Raw genomic sequence first — 15,713 nt, forward strand, 5'->3', positions numbered from 1 at the left:
GTCGGCTGTATATGTCAGTACTGTTCTGCCACTATATGGTGGTATTATGTCGGCTGTATATGTCAGTACTGTTCTGCCACTATATGGTGGTATTATGTCGGCTGTATATGTCAGTACTGTTCCGGCACTATATGGTGGTATTATGTCGGCTGTATATGTCAGTACTGTTCTGCCACTATATGGTGGTATTATGTCGGCTGTATATGTCAGTACTGTTCTGCCACTATATGGTGGTATTATGTCAGCTGTATATGTCAGCGCTGTTCTGCCACTATATGGTGGTATTATGTCGGCTGTATATGTCAGTACTGTTCTGCCACTATATGGTGGTATTATGTCAGCTGTATATGTCAGCGCTGTTCTGCCACTATATGGTGGTATTATGTCGGCTGTATATGTCAGTACTGTTCTGCCACTATATGGTGGTATTATGTCAGCTGTATATGTCAGCGCTGTTCTGCCACTATATGGTGGTATTATGTCGGCTGTATATGTCAGTACTGTTCTGCCACTATATGGTGGTATTATGTCGGCTGTATATGTCAGTACTGTTCTGCCACTATATGGTGGTATTATGTCAGCTGTATATGTCAGCGCTGTTCTGCCACTATATGGTGGTATTATGTCGGCTGTATATGTCAGCGCTGTTCTGCCACTATATGGTGGTATTATGTCGGCTGTATATGTCAGTACTGTTCTGCCACTATATGGTGGTATTATGTCGGCTGTATATGTCAGTACTGTTCTGCCACTATATGGTGGTATTATGTCACCTGTATATGTCAGCGCTGTTCTGCCACTATATGGTGGTATTATGTCGGCTGTATATGTCAGTACTGTTCTGGCACTATATGGTGGTATTATGTCGGCTGTATATGTCAGTACTGTTCTGCCACTATATGGTGGTATTATGTCGGCTGTATATGTCAGTACTGTTCTGCCACTATATGGTGGTATTATGTCAGCTGTATATGTCAGCGCTGTTCTGCCACTATATGGTGGTATTATGTCGGCTGTATATGTCAGCGCTGTTCGGGCACTATATGGTGGTATTATGTCGGCTGTATATGTCAGCACTGTTCTGACACTATATGGTGGTATTATGTCGGCTGTATATGTCAGTACTGTTCCGGCACTATATGGTGGTATTATGTCGGCTGTATATGTCAGTAATGTTCTGGCACTATATGGTGGTATTATGTCGGCTGTATATGTCAGTACTGTTCCGGCACTATATGGTGGTATTATGTCGGCTGTATATGTCAGCACTGTTCTGGCACTATATGGTGGTATTATGTCGGCTGTATATGTCAGCACTGTTCCGGCACTATATGGTGGTATTATGTTGGCGGTATATGTCAGTACTGTTCTGGCACTATATGGTGGTATTATGTCGCCTGTATATGTCAGTACTGTTCTGGCACTATATGATGGTATTATGTCGGCTGTATATGTCAGTACTGTTCCGGCACTATATGGTGGTATTATGTCGGCTGTATATGTCAGTACTGTTCTGGCACTATATGGTGGTATTATGTCGGCTGTATATGTCAGTACTGTTCTGGCACTATATGGTGGTATTATGTCGGCTGTATATGTCAGTACTGTTCTGGCACTATATGGTGGTATTATGTCGGCTGTATATGTCAGCGCTGTTCGGGCACTATATGGTTGTATTATGTCGGCTGTATATGTCAGCACTGTTCCTGTACTATATGGTGGTATTATGTCAGCTGTATATGTCAGTACTGTTCTGGCACTATATGGTGGTATTATGTCGGCTGTATATGTTAGTACTGTTCTGGCACTATATGGTGGTATTATGTCGGCTGTATATGTCAGTACTGTTCTGGCATTATATGGTGGTATTATGTCGGCTGTATATGTCAGTACTGTTCCTGTACTATATGGTGGTATTATGTCGGCTGTATATGTCAGTACTGTTCTGGCACTATATGGTGGTATTATGTCGGCTGTATATGTCAGCACTGTTCTGGCATTATATGGTGGTATTATGTCGGCTGTATATGTCAGCACTGTTCCTGTACTATATGGTGGTATTATGTCGGCTGTATATGTCAGTACTGTTCTGGCACTATATGGTGGTATTATGTCGGCTGTATATGTCAGCGCTGTTCGGGCACTATATGGTGGTATTATGTCGGCTGTATATGTCAGCACTGTTCTGACACTATATGGTGGTATTATGTCGGCTGTATATGTCAGTACTGTTCCGGCACTATATGGTGGTATTATGTCGGCTGTATATGTCAGTAATGTTCTGGCACTATATGGTGGTATTATGTCGGCTGTATATGTCAGTACTGTTCCGGCACTATATGGTGGTATTATGTCGGCTGTATATGTCAGCACTGTTCTGGCACTATATGGTGGTATTATGTCGGCTGTATATGTCAGCACTGTTCCGGCACTATATGGTGGTATTATGTTGGCGGTATATGTCAGTACTGTTCTGGCACTATATGGTGGTATTATGTCGCCTGTATATGTCAGTACTGTTCTGGCACTATATGATGGTATTATGTCGGCTGTATATGTCAGTACTGTTCCGGCACTATATGGTGGTATTATGTCGGCTGTATATGTCAGTACTGTTCTGGCACTATATGGTGGTATTATGTCGGCTGTATATGTCAGTACTGTTCTGGCACTATATGGTGGTATTATGTCGGCTGTATATGTCAGTACTGTTCTGGCACTATATGGTGGTATTATGTCGGCTGTATATGTCAGCGCTGTTCGGGCACTATATGGTTGTATTATGTCGGCTGTATATGTCAGCACTGTTCCTGTACTATATGGTGGTATTATGTCAGCTGTATATGTCAGTACTGTTCTGGCACTATATGGTGGTATTATGTCGGCTGTATATGTTAGTACTGTTCTGGCACTATATGGTGGTATTATGTCGGCTGTATATGTCAGTACTGTTCTGGCATTATATGGTGGTATTATGTCGGCTGTATATGTCAGTACTGTTCCTGTACTATATGGTGGTATTATGTCGGCTGTATATGTCAGTACTGTTCTGGCACTATATGGTGGTATTATGTCGGCTGTATATGTCAGCACTGTTCTGGCATTATATGGTGGTATTATGTCGGCTGTATATGTCAGCACTGTTCCTGTACTATATGGTGGTATTATGTCGGCTGTATATGTCAGCACTGTTCCAGCACTATATGGTGGTATTATGTCGCCTGTATATGTCAGTACTGTTCTGGCACTATATGATGGTATTATGTCGGCTGTATATGTCAGTACTGTTCCGGCACTATATGGTGGTATTATGTCGGCTGTATATGTCAGTACTGTTCTGGCACTATATGGTGGTATTATGTCGGCTGTATATGTCAGTACTGTTCTGGCACTATATGGTGGTATTATGTCGGCTGTATATGTCAGCACTGTTCTGGCATTATATGGTGGTATTATGTCGGCTGTATATGTCAGTACTGTTCCGGCACTATATGGTGGTATTATGTTGGCGGTATATGTCAGTACTGTTCCGGCACTCTATGGTGTTATTATGTCGGCTGTATATGTCAGTACTGTTCTGGCACTCTATGGTGTGTAGCATGGCTAAAGGGTGTGTAGTCGACGGGAGGTATGTGTCACATAGGTGGCGTGTCGCTGTCATGTAGCCCGGAATGTTTTCTTTATTTCACATAACCATGTATATATGTGTTTCAGGACCTGTGGTGATGTCAGAACACATGTCTAGTCATGTGATGGGATACTGGGTGTGGTTAGCTCTATATAAGACAGGCTAATGCTTTACACAGCAGATATGTGTGGAGGTGAAACGCTCCTGAGTGTGTTAAGGCTCCAGGACTGAGCCTGAAGGACTGGACACTTGTTTTTCTTTCCTGAACTAAAGGCTATTTGTTTTCTGTTATTTTTTGCAATGTGGTTTATGAAGCAATAAACCCTGTGAACATTTAAAGGAACGTGCCTCCTGAGTGTCAGACGTCGCACCTGAGTGAGTGAAATCCCTACAATTGGTGGAGAATGCGGGCATCGTTCCCAGCAGAGACGTAAAACTATTATTGAATGTCCTGGGTCAAGTCTGTTGCAAGCTAGCAAGCATAGCCGGGGAAAATGGAGGACCTGCTGAAACATGTGGTCCAGATGCAGTCATAGCAGGAGCAAAGGCAGCAGATACAGCAAGAGACCAACAGGCTGTTGATACAGCAGATACAACAGAGCCAGCAGCAGATACAACAGAGCCAGCAGGAGCAACGGCAGCAGATGCAGCTTCCGGCAACGCCATCCAGGGCAAGACGGGCGCCCCGACCCCAGGTCTGGCTGATAACACCCACGTCTGGAAGACGGTAAGACGCGCATTGCAGAAAATGACCCCCGGGGATGATGTTGAGGCCTTCCTGACGGTGTTTGAGAGGGTCGATGAGAGGGAAAACTTCCGCCAGAGCAGTGGGCAGAGGTACTGGCGCCATACCTGACGGGAGAACCCCAGAAGGCGTACTATGATTTGACCTTGCAGGATGCCAAAGAGTATCACAAATTGAAAGCCGAGATTCTCGCACGTTTGAGGGTGACACTGACTGTTAGGGCACAGAGAGTTCACTGCTGGGCCTATCACCGGGACAAACCACCTCACTCCCAAATGTTTGATCTCTTGCACCTGGTCCAGAAATGGCTACAGCCAGAGTCATCTACACCTGCACAGATGGTAGAACGGGTGATGATGGATCGGTTTGTGCATTCCCTCCCGAGGCCTATACAGTCTTGGGTTGCCCAGGGTGATCCCCAGAATGCCGACGAGCTGATCGGACTGGTTGAGAGATACCAAGGGTTGGAAGGCTCCTCCGGGATGCAACCCATGCCGTACTGGGGGTCCCAGAAGGGAATTGAGTCCCAAAAAGGGGTGGGGCATCCAAGGTCACAAAGGGCGGGGGAGGTGGTGCCCAAGGTCCCTATGGGTGATATTATTTGCTGGAGGTGCCACGAGCCAGGACATATAGCTGCTCGTTGTTCCCAGACCACTGAGCAGACGGACTGCAGCATGGGACGCCGTAGTTCATACTATGCGTATCCAGCCTGCAGTGTGAACTCTCTGCCCAATGAGGGGCCTCAAGCGTGTCCCGTAAAGGTGAACGGTCGAGCGGTAACGGCACTGTTAGACTCGGGGAGCTTGGTGACCCTGGTGAGCGCCACTTTTCCTCTTCACCTGCTCCTAGGAAAGAAGGTCGGAGTGCGATGCATACATGGTGATGCAAAGGACTATCCTATGGCCAGGGTGGACCTTGAAACTGCATGTGGCGCTGAGTCCCATATAGTCGGCGTCTTTCAGGACTTGTTGCACCCTATAATTATTGGCCGGGATTTCTGTTTGTTTTGGGATTTGTGGGGAAAAGGTTCTGAACTCCCTAAAAAGAGTAGGGAACCAATGAACCCTAAAAAGGTGTCGCCACACCCAGAGACAGACAGGTTTCCTTTTTGTGTTCTGGTTGGGGGACGAGGAGGAAGTGTCCCCTGCATCTAACATTCTGGAGTTAGAGGTAACCGGTGAAAATTTTGGGACTGCCCAACATAGGGACCCCACTCTGAGGGAAGCCTTTAATAATGTCACAGTTATTAACGGGGTGGTACAGGAGCCGGGGGCAGACACAAGATTTCCCCATTTTCTGATGAGTGGGGAGTTGTTGTACCGGGTCACGAAAATAAGGGAGGAGTTGGTAGAGCAGTTGGTAGTGCCGGGTCCATATAGACGGAAGGTGTTGGACATGGCCCATTCACACATCTTGGGTGGACACCTAGGGGTGAAAAAAAAATGCAGGAACGGGTTGTGCAGAGGTTCTATTGGCCTGTGTGTTACCGGGAAATAGTGAACTATTGCAGGTCCTGCCCTACATGTCAGCTAACTGCTCCCATTCCTCATTTCCGGAACCCCCTTGTGCCACTGCCCATTATTGAGGTGCCGTTCGAGAGAATTGCCATGGACTTAGTCGGTCCCTTAGTTAAATCAGCCCGGGGCCATCAGTATATATTAGTCATCCTGGACTAAGCCACATGCTATCCTGAGGCAATTCCCTTGAGAAATTCGTCCTCGAAGAGTATAGCCCGCGAGTTGGTCCATGTGTTTTCCCGGACAGGTCTGCCGAAGGAGATCCTGACTGACCAGGGGACACCTTTCATGAGCAAGGTGATAAGGGAGTTATGCAAAGTCCTGAAAACCTCCCAGTTGAGGACCTCGGTGTACCATCCCCAGTCAGATGGCCTTGTTGAGAGATTTAACAAGACACTGAAGAGCATGCTGAGAAAAGCTATAGAGAAAGACGTAGAGACTGGGATTGTCTCTTACCATATCTGATGTTTTCCATTCGTGAAGTTCCACAGGCCTCCACAGGGTTCTCACTGTTTGAGCTTCTATATGGCCGACATCCGCGAGGACTCCTGGATATAGCCAAGGAAACCTGGGAGGCCGAAGTCATGCCCCACAGAAGCGTCATTGAGCATGTGGCCCTGATGTAGCAGAGGATTGCAAAGGTGATGCCTGTTGTGAAAGAACACCTCCTCCAGGCACAAGAAGCTCAGGCCAGGGTCTACAACCAGTCTGCAAGAGTTAGGCAGTTCAATCCGGGAGACCGAGTTCTTGTGTTAGTTCCGACGGTGGAAAGCAAGTTCTTGGCCAAATGGCAAGGGCCATATGAGGTCGTCGAGAAACTTGGTGAGGTAAATTATAAAATTCACCAACCAGGAAGACGGAAACCATTCCAAGTTTACCATGTCAACCTCATCAAGCCATGGCAAGATAATAGAGAGCCGGCAGTCACTCCATCTTTGTTAAGCAACCCAGAAGGTGAGGTTGGAACGGTTACTATAGCGGAGACGCTATCGAAGACCCAGAAACAGCAGTGCCGGGAGTTACTCCAGAAAAACAGGGACCTGTTTTCAGAGTTGCCAGGTTACACGAAGGTCATAGAGCACGAGGTCCTAACAGAGCCACATGTGCGGGTGAACGTGAAGCCCTATCGTATTCCTGAGGCTCGTCGTGAAGTTATCTCCAAGGAGGTGGAGCGTATGTTGAAGCTTGGAGTCATTGAGGAATCCAAGAGCGGTTGGTCGAGTCCAATTGTCCTGGTCCCAAAACCTGATGGAGAGTGGAGGTTTTGCAACCATTATCGGAAGTTGAATGAGGTCTCCAAGTTCGACGCTTATCCCATGCCCGCGTTGATGAGCTCATCGAAAGGCTTGGGCACGCCTATATAACCACCTTGGATTTGACGAAGGGGTATTGGCAGATCCCCATGGCACAGGAAGCCAAGGAGAAGACGGCCTTTTTAACACCTGATGGATGCTTCCAGTATGTCCGGATGCCGTTTGGCCTACAGGGAGCTCCGGCGACCTTTCAGAGGGCTATGGATAGAGTCCTTGTACCCCATAAGGCTTACGCTGCTGCGTACCTGGATGATATCGTCATCTTTAGCCCGGACTGGGAGAGTCATCTGGGAAAAGTCCAAGCGGTGTTTGATGCTTTAAGAGAGGCGGGGTTTACAATAAACCCGAAGAAATGTGCCTTGGGTAAGGAAGAATCTAAATACCTAGGCTATATAGTGGGTCGTGGAGAAATAAAGCCTCAAATCAGGAAAGTAGAGGCAATCCAAACATGGCCGAAACCACTCTCCAAAAAGCAAGTTAAAGCCTTTCTGGGAATCTTGGGATATTACAGGAGGTTCATCCCAAACTTCGCCACAGTGGCTGCGCCTCTGACCGATCTGCTAAAGGGGACAAAATCAGTGATAGTTAAATGGTCCGAAGAGACAGAGTCAGCCTTCCAAGAATTGAAAGGGGCTCTATGTAAGCAACCCGTTCTGATGGCCCCAGATTTCAAGACAGAATTTATTCTTCAGACAGATGCCTCAGATGTGGGGTAGAAGCAGTCCTTTCCCAGGAGCTACATGGGGAGGAGCATCCTGTTCTCTATCTGAGTAGGAAGCTGTCCTCATCTGAGATGAACTACTCAGTCGTAGAGAGAGTGTTTGGCCATAAAGTGGGCGGTGGACACGTTACGGTACTATCTGCTGGGTCGTAAATTCAGACTAATATCCGACCATGCCCCACTTAGATGGATGAGGGAAACAAAGGGTAGAAATGCTAGGGTCACCCGTTGGTTTTTAGCCCTGCAGGACTTTAGTTTCCATGTGGAACATAGGGCTGGAAAGCTGCACGGTAATGCTGATGCCCTATCAAGAATCCCTTGTTTAGTGGGAGAAAGTGCCAAGCCCCATGGCTTTAGGCAGAGAGGGGAGGTATGTAGCGTAGCTAAAGGGTGTGTAGTTGACGGGAGGTTAGTGTCACATAGGTGGTGTGCCACTGTGATGTAGCCCGGAATGTTTTCTTTATTTCACATAACCATGTATATATGTGTTTCAGGACCTGTGGTGATGTCAGACCACATGTCTAATCATGTGATGGGATCCTGGGTGTGGTTAGCTCCATATAAGACAGGCTAATGCAGGGGTCCCCAACTCCAGGCCTCGAGGGCCGCCAACAGTGCAGGTTTTCAGGATTTCTTTAGTATTGCATCGGTGGTAATGTGATCATCTGCACAGGTGATGATTCCAACCCCTGTGCAATACTAAGGAAATCCTGAAAACCTGCACTGTTGGCGGCCCTCGAGGCCTGGAGTTGGGGACCACTGGGCTAATGCTTTACACAGCAAATGTGTGGAGGTGAAACCCTCCTGAGTGTGCTAAGGCTCCAGGACTGAGCCTGAAGGACTGGACACTTGCTTTTCTTTCCTGAGCCAAAGGCTATTTGTTTTCTGTTATTTTTTGCCATGTGGTTTATGAAGCAATAAACCCTGTGAACTTTTAAAGGAACGCGCCTTCTGAGTATCAGCCGTCGCACCTGAGTGAGTGAAATCCCTACAGGTGGTATTATGTCGGCTGAATATGTCAGTACAGTTCTGGCACTCTATGGTGGTATTATGTCGGCTGTATATGTCAGTACAGTTCTGGCACTCTATGGTGGTATTATGTCGGCTGTATATGTCAGTACAGTTCTGGCACTCTATGGTGGTATTATGTCGGCTGTATATGTCAGTACAGTTCTGGCACTCTATGGTGGTATTATGTCGGCTGTATATGTCAGCACTGTTCTGACACTATATGGTGGTATTATGTTGGCTGTATATGTCAGTACTGTTCTGGCACTATATGGTGGTATTATGTCGGCTGTATATGTCAGTACTGTTCCGGCACTATATGGTGGTATGTCGGCTTTATATGTCAGTACTGTTCTGGCACTATATGGTGGTATTATGTCGGCTGTATATGTCAGCACTGTTCTGACACTATATGGTGGTATTATGTCGGCTGTATATGTCAGTACTGTTCTGGCACTATATGGTGGTATTATGTCGGCTGTATATGTCAGTACTGTTCTGGCACTATATGGCGGTATTATGAGGTAAATGTTTATACAAATGACATTATTGATAACAGAACCTGCTGCTTTTGGCTGCACCGTCCACACATTTAGTGATTGTGGGGTCTCCTGACTGTCACCAGACACGTAATGTTGGAGAAAAGGAGGGTCAGGCTGGATGAGCTTGGACGCAGATCCTTTAGGTCCAAGGCAGGAAAACTCACGAATAGACCCATCTGTCATCAGCTTCAGACTTCTCTGCCCCCTCAAGACTCTGCTGTCCCCTCCAGACTCACCTAAGATGTTTGAAGAGAACAGAGGGGTCTGTAGGAGACAGAGGAGATAGATGTCTGGAGATGACTAGAAAGGACAATCGGGTCTGGAGAAAAGAGACTGGTATGGTGAGGAACATAGGGAACTGGAGGGAGCGGAAGAAATAGAGGAGTCATAAGGGGGAAAGAAACATCAGGAGGGAACAGAGGGGTCTGAAGGAGGACAGGGATTAGAACATAAAAGTCTGAAGAAGAACACCAGCATCTGGAGGAGTCATGGGTGTCTGGAAGGACCAAAGGAGTCCGGTTAGAACAGTGGAGTCTGTAGGAGGACAAATGTGTCAGAGGAGACTGGGGGAGATAATAGGGCCGAGGGGTCTACAGCAGGACAGGGGTATCTGGAAGAGACCGGGGAGGATGGAGTATTGTCTGGAAGGAAAAAAGAGGAGCCTGGCAGAGACAGAAAGATCTACAGGAGACCAGAAATATCTGATGAGGAAACAAGAGAGGAGGAGGACAGAGGAGTCAGGAGGAGGATGGTGGTCTCTGGTGGGGGACAGAGGAGTCAGGAGGAGGGTGGTGGTCTCTGGTGGGGGACAGAGGAGTCAGGAGGAGGACGATAGTGGTCTCTGGTGGGGGACAGAGGAGTCAGGCGAAGGATGGTGGTCTCTGGTGGGGGACAGAGGAGTCAGGAGGACGATAGTGGTCTCTGGTGGGGGATAGCGTCAGTAATGACCTCAGCCCTCACAGCCATCGTTACATCTTATGTATGAGACACTTTCTGTTCCTCAGACAACATGGCTGCCGGTGAGTCACATGTCCGTCCTGTTATTACTTTGTGGTTTATAAATCACAGACACAACTTCAATGAGCTCCAGATCAGGAGGGCAAATAGGACATTATCAGACCCTTATTCACCTGTCCTGTGACTAATCACTGCGTATCACACTGCCACTATAATCGTTTGATGCAGAACTGTGCAAAAGTCTCAGCCAGGTGTGTAAAAACTAATGTAAAGGAATAAAGTTATAAAAAATACTTTTGATAGAAAACATAATAAATCAATTAATAAACTGAGAATGAATAATAAGAAACATAAATCCCAGCAGTATCTGGTGACAGCTTGTCGCCTCCATCATAGTAGTTATATTCTTGTACATAGGAGCAGTATTATAGTAGTTATATTCTTGTACATAGGAGCAGTATTATAGCAGTTATATTCTTGTATGTATGGGGCAGTATTATAGTAGTTATATTCTTGTACATAGGAGCAGTATTATAGTAGTTATATTCTTGTACATAGGAGCAGTATTATAGCAGTTATATTCTTGTATGTATGGGGCAGTATTATAGTAGTTATATTCTTGTACATAGGGGCAGTATTATAGTAGTTATATTCTTGTACATAGGGGCAGTATTATAGTAGTTATATTCTTGTACATAGGGGGCAGTATTATAGTAGTTATATTCTTGTACATAGGAGCAGTATTATAGTAGTTATATTCTTGTACATAGGGGCAGTATTATAGTAGTTATATTCTTGTACATAGGGGCAGTATTATAGTAGTTATATTCTTGTACATAGGGGGCAGTATTATAGTAGTTATATTCTTGTACATAGGGGCAGTATTATAGTAGTTATATTCTTGTACATAGGAGCAGTATTATAGTAGTTATATTCTTGTACATAGGGGCAGTATTATAGTAGTTATATTCTTGTACATAGGGGGCAGTATTATAGTAGTTATATTCTTGTACATAGGGGCAGTATTATAGTAGTTATATTCTTGTACATAGGGGGCAGTATTATAGTAGTTATATTCTTGTACATAGGGGCAGTATTATAGTAGTTATATTCTTGTACATAGGGGCAGTATTATAGTAGTTATATTCTTGTACATAGGGGGCAGTATTATAGTAGTTATATTCTTGTACATAGGGGCAGTATTATAGTAGTTATATTCTTGTACATAGGAGCAGTATTATAGTAGTTATATTCTTGTACATAGGAGCAGTATTATAGTAGTTATATTCTTGTATATAGAAGCAGTATTATAGTAGTTATATTCTTGTACATAGGAGCAGTATTATAGTAGTTATATTCTTGTACATAGGAGCAGTATTATAGTAGTTATATTCTTGTACATAGGAGCAGTATTATAGTAGTTATATTCTTGTACATAGGAGCAGTATTATAGTAGTTATATTCTTGTATATAGGGGCAGTATTATAGTAGTTATATTCTTGTACATAGGAGCAGTATTATAGTAGTTATATTCTTGTACATAGGAGCAGTATTATAGTAGTTATATTCTTGTACATAGGAGCATTATTATAGTAGTTATATTCTTGTACATAGGAGCAGTATTATAGTAGTTATATTCTTGTACATAGGAGCAGTATTATAGTAGTTATATTCTTATATATAGGGGCAGTATTATAGTAGTTATATTCTTGTACATAGGAGCAGTATTATAGTAGTTATATTCTTGTACATAGGAGCAGTATTATAGTAGTTATATTCTTGTACATAGGGGCAGTATTATAGTAGTTATATTCTTGTACATAGGAGCAGTATTATAGTAGTTATATTCTTGTACTTAGGAGCAGTATTATAGTAGTTATATTCTTGTACATAGGGGCAGTATTATAGTAGTTATATTCTTGTACATAGGAGCAGTATTATAGTAGTTATATTCTTGTACATAGGGGCAGTATTATAGTAGTTATATTCTTGTACATAGGGGCAGTATTATAGTAGTTATATTATTGTACATAGAGGCAGTATTATAGTAGTTATATTATTGTACATAGGAGCAGTATTATAGTAGTTATATTATTGTACATAGAGGCAGTATTATAGTAGTTATATTCTTGTACATAGGAGCAGTATTATAGTAGTTATATTTATGTACATAGGGGGCAGTATTATAGTAGTCATATTTATGTACATAGGGGCAATAGTTGCATTGGTGCATAAACTGTCATCTGTCAGCTGACTTTAGAATATATAATATTATTCTCCACATTCATGTTACCAGTTCCAACCAAAAGAAAATACCCAGCTTGTAATAAAACCAATTTTATACATATTCCACGTAACTTTCCTACATTTATTGTATCTGTGATATAATTTGTGAATTGCTCTGTAGTGTAATCAGATTGTATATTTTCATATGAGATTTCTGCCGATTTTTTTTTTTCTACAATTAAACACATTGTTTGATTATGAAGGATAGCAGTTGAGCGCCACCTGTGTATATAACACTACAGCTTTTGTTCCGGCTAAATTCTTAAATGAGTAATCATTGAATAAATATAATGTATGAAGTTCCCATTCCATTGTTTTTCTGACCACTAGGTGTCACTCTTGCCGCCTTGGCTGGATATAGGGGCAGCATTTCCCATTAGAAATTATAGAACCCCCCCCAAGCCATAATAATGCCTTCATCCAGAAATACAGCACAATAGTCTATAAGAGCGAGATGTTACAGTATGAGGGAGGATTGCATGTTCTGGACACGTCCCCTTTAAGTCGTGTCAGTTCCTGTTCAGACTGGACAGATTATTATTATTATTATATTAGGACCTGTTATTGCTTTCCAGCCTTCTATTTACAAACAGCAAAAAGTGCCAAAAACTTGGTGTAAACACGACTCCGCCGGGACTTCGTCCAATGATATTGTTGTATCTCCAGAATCTGAAATCTAATGCAAATTTACATCTTGAGGACGGATTGTGGTGTGAAGTCGTGAACGACGTGCGAACGTGGAGCACAGCGGCCACTGCGGGAACAAAAGGCGCAGTGTACGGAGGGGCGAAGGCGATGAATGGGGCTGTGTACGCTGCAGGACCCGGCATTACAGAATGCACCCCCATCCCTCAACTTCCCCGCAGACCACAGTCTCCGGGGGGCACTGGAGCTTATTAATTTATTACTTCCCCCTAATTAAAGGATTTGCAATTTGGATGTCGGCCAATGTGGCTCAGATTGTGCATGAATCATAAGTGCACGCTGACTCACCAGCCGCTGCGAGACCGCCGGACAGGCACCGATCACATGCATTACGTCTGATGAGATACAGGGGCATGTAAAAGTATGTGCACCCCTGGCCAAAATGACTGTCATTGTTACAGTTAAGCAAGTAGTAGATGAAATAATCTGTTATGAGGCTAAAGTTACAGATTTTATATTGTAGGCAATAATATATATATATATACCATATATTCATCTTTTACATTTTAAAAATACCAAAAGGAAAATGGGCCAATGCAAAAGTTTGAGCGCCCTGCATGGTTAGTACCATGTAAAGTGGACAATTCCTCCAGTTCTGTGAGATTCCTGGGCCGTCTTGCTTCCTCTGCTATTTTTAGGTCTAGACACAGATTTTCAATGATGTTCAGATCAGGGGACTATGAGGGCCAGTCTAAACCCCTCGGTTTGCGCCTTTTGAGGTCGTCTATTGCGGATTGTGTTGTGTGTTTAGGATTATTCTTCATGTGTAGCAGCCATCCTCTTCCTTTTCCTCTTCTCACCTTCAGCTTTTTTACAGATGGTGTTATGTTTGTATCCAGAATTTGTTGAAATTTAATTGAATCCATTCTTCCCTCTACCTGTAAAATGTTCCCTGTGCCATTGGCTGCAGCACAACCCTAATGATTTATCCACCCCCATGCTTAATGGTTGGTGAGAGCTTCTTTGATTATTGCGGCCAGAGTGCTATTTTACCCTCATCGGTCCACAGGACTTGTTTCCAAAATGCATCAGGCTTGTTTAGATGTTCCTTTGCATAATTCAGGCACTAAATTTTATGGTGAGGACGCAGGAGAGGTTTTCTTCTGATGACTCTTCTATGAAGGCCATATTTGTGCAGATGTCTCTGACCAGTAGAACAATGTACCACAACTCCAAAGTCTGATAAATCTTTCTGAAGGTCTTTGGCGGTCAAGTGTGGGTTCTGATTTGCTTCTATAACAATGCTACAAGCAGCGCTCACTGAAATTTTTCTTGATCTACCAGACCTTATCTTGACCTCCACTCTTCCTGGTAACTGCAATTTCTTATTTATATTTCAAACTGAGGAATTGGAAAACGCTTTGCTCTCTTCTTGTAGCCTCCTCTTGCTTTGTGGGCATCCATCATTTTTATTTTCAGAGTGCTAGGCGGCTGATGACTGTGAGTATACAGCAAGCACTGTGAGTGCACAACACAATGAATATACAGCGCGCACTGCGAGTATACAGCGTTCACTGCGAGTATACAGCACACTGCGATTATACAGCACACATCAAGTATACAGCACACTGCAATAATACAGCGTGCACTGTGAGTATACAGCGCACATTGTGAGTATACAGCACACACTGCAAGTATACAGAGCACACTGCCAGTATACAGCACACTGCCAGTATACAGCACACTGCCAGTATACAGCACACTGCCAGTATACAGCACACTGCCAGTATACAGCACACTGCCAGTATACAGCACACTGCGAGTTTAGAGCTCAGCCCTGGACGAGCTGCAGTGGAAAGAGCAGAGCTGGGGTGTTTGGCTCAGCAGCCGGCTACGTACACACCGTGCGCTGCGCCCACAGAGCTGGCACGGGGCGCCCTGCGTTGTTTGCTCGAGCGCAGTGCCAGAGGTGAGTGGCAGGGAGTGTCGTGCAGCTGAGAGAATAGGCATGGCGACCAGGATACAAATAGTGATTGTTATATAACAGAATCCAGGGAGCAGCCGGCTGACGTTACCGGGATGTGGGGCACATGGAGGATCCGAGATCTGGGCCCCGACCCCAGGGGCCACCAGGCTGAACTGGCTGCCACAAAGGAAGGGGCCACATCCTTCATACTCATCAGATGAGGCTGTACGACCAGGTTCACACATGGCGGATTCTGCAGTTTAACCCTTTATTAACGCGTCATCCTACACCCAGATATAATGGGAGCGCAGAGGGAATGCGCCCTAATACGTGGCGCCTTCATCGCTGGCACTGACCATTCTGCTACATTGGGCACCACAGTGAC

The sequence above is a fragment of the Ranitomeya imitator genome, chromosome 5, assembly GCF_032444005.1.
Source record: "Ranitomeya imitator isolate aRanImi1 chromosome 5, aRanImi1.pri, whole genome shotgun sequence".
In the NCBI taxonomy this organism is placed as follows: Eukaryota; Metazoa; Chordata; class Amphibia; order Anura; family Dendrobatidae; genus Ranitomeya; species Ranitomeya imitator.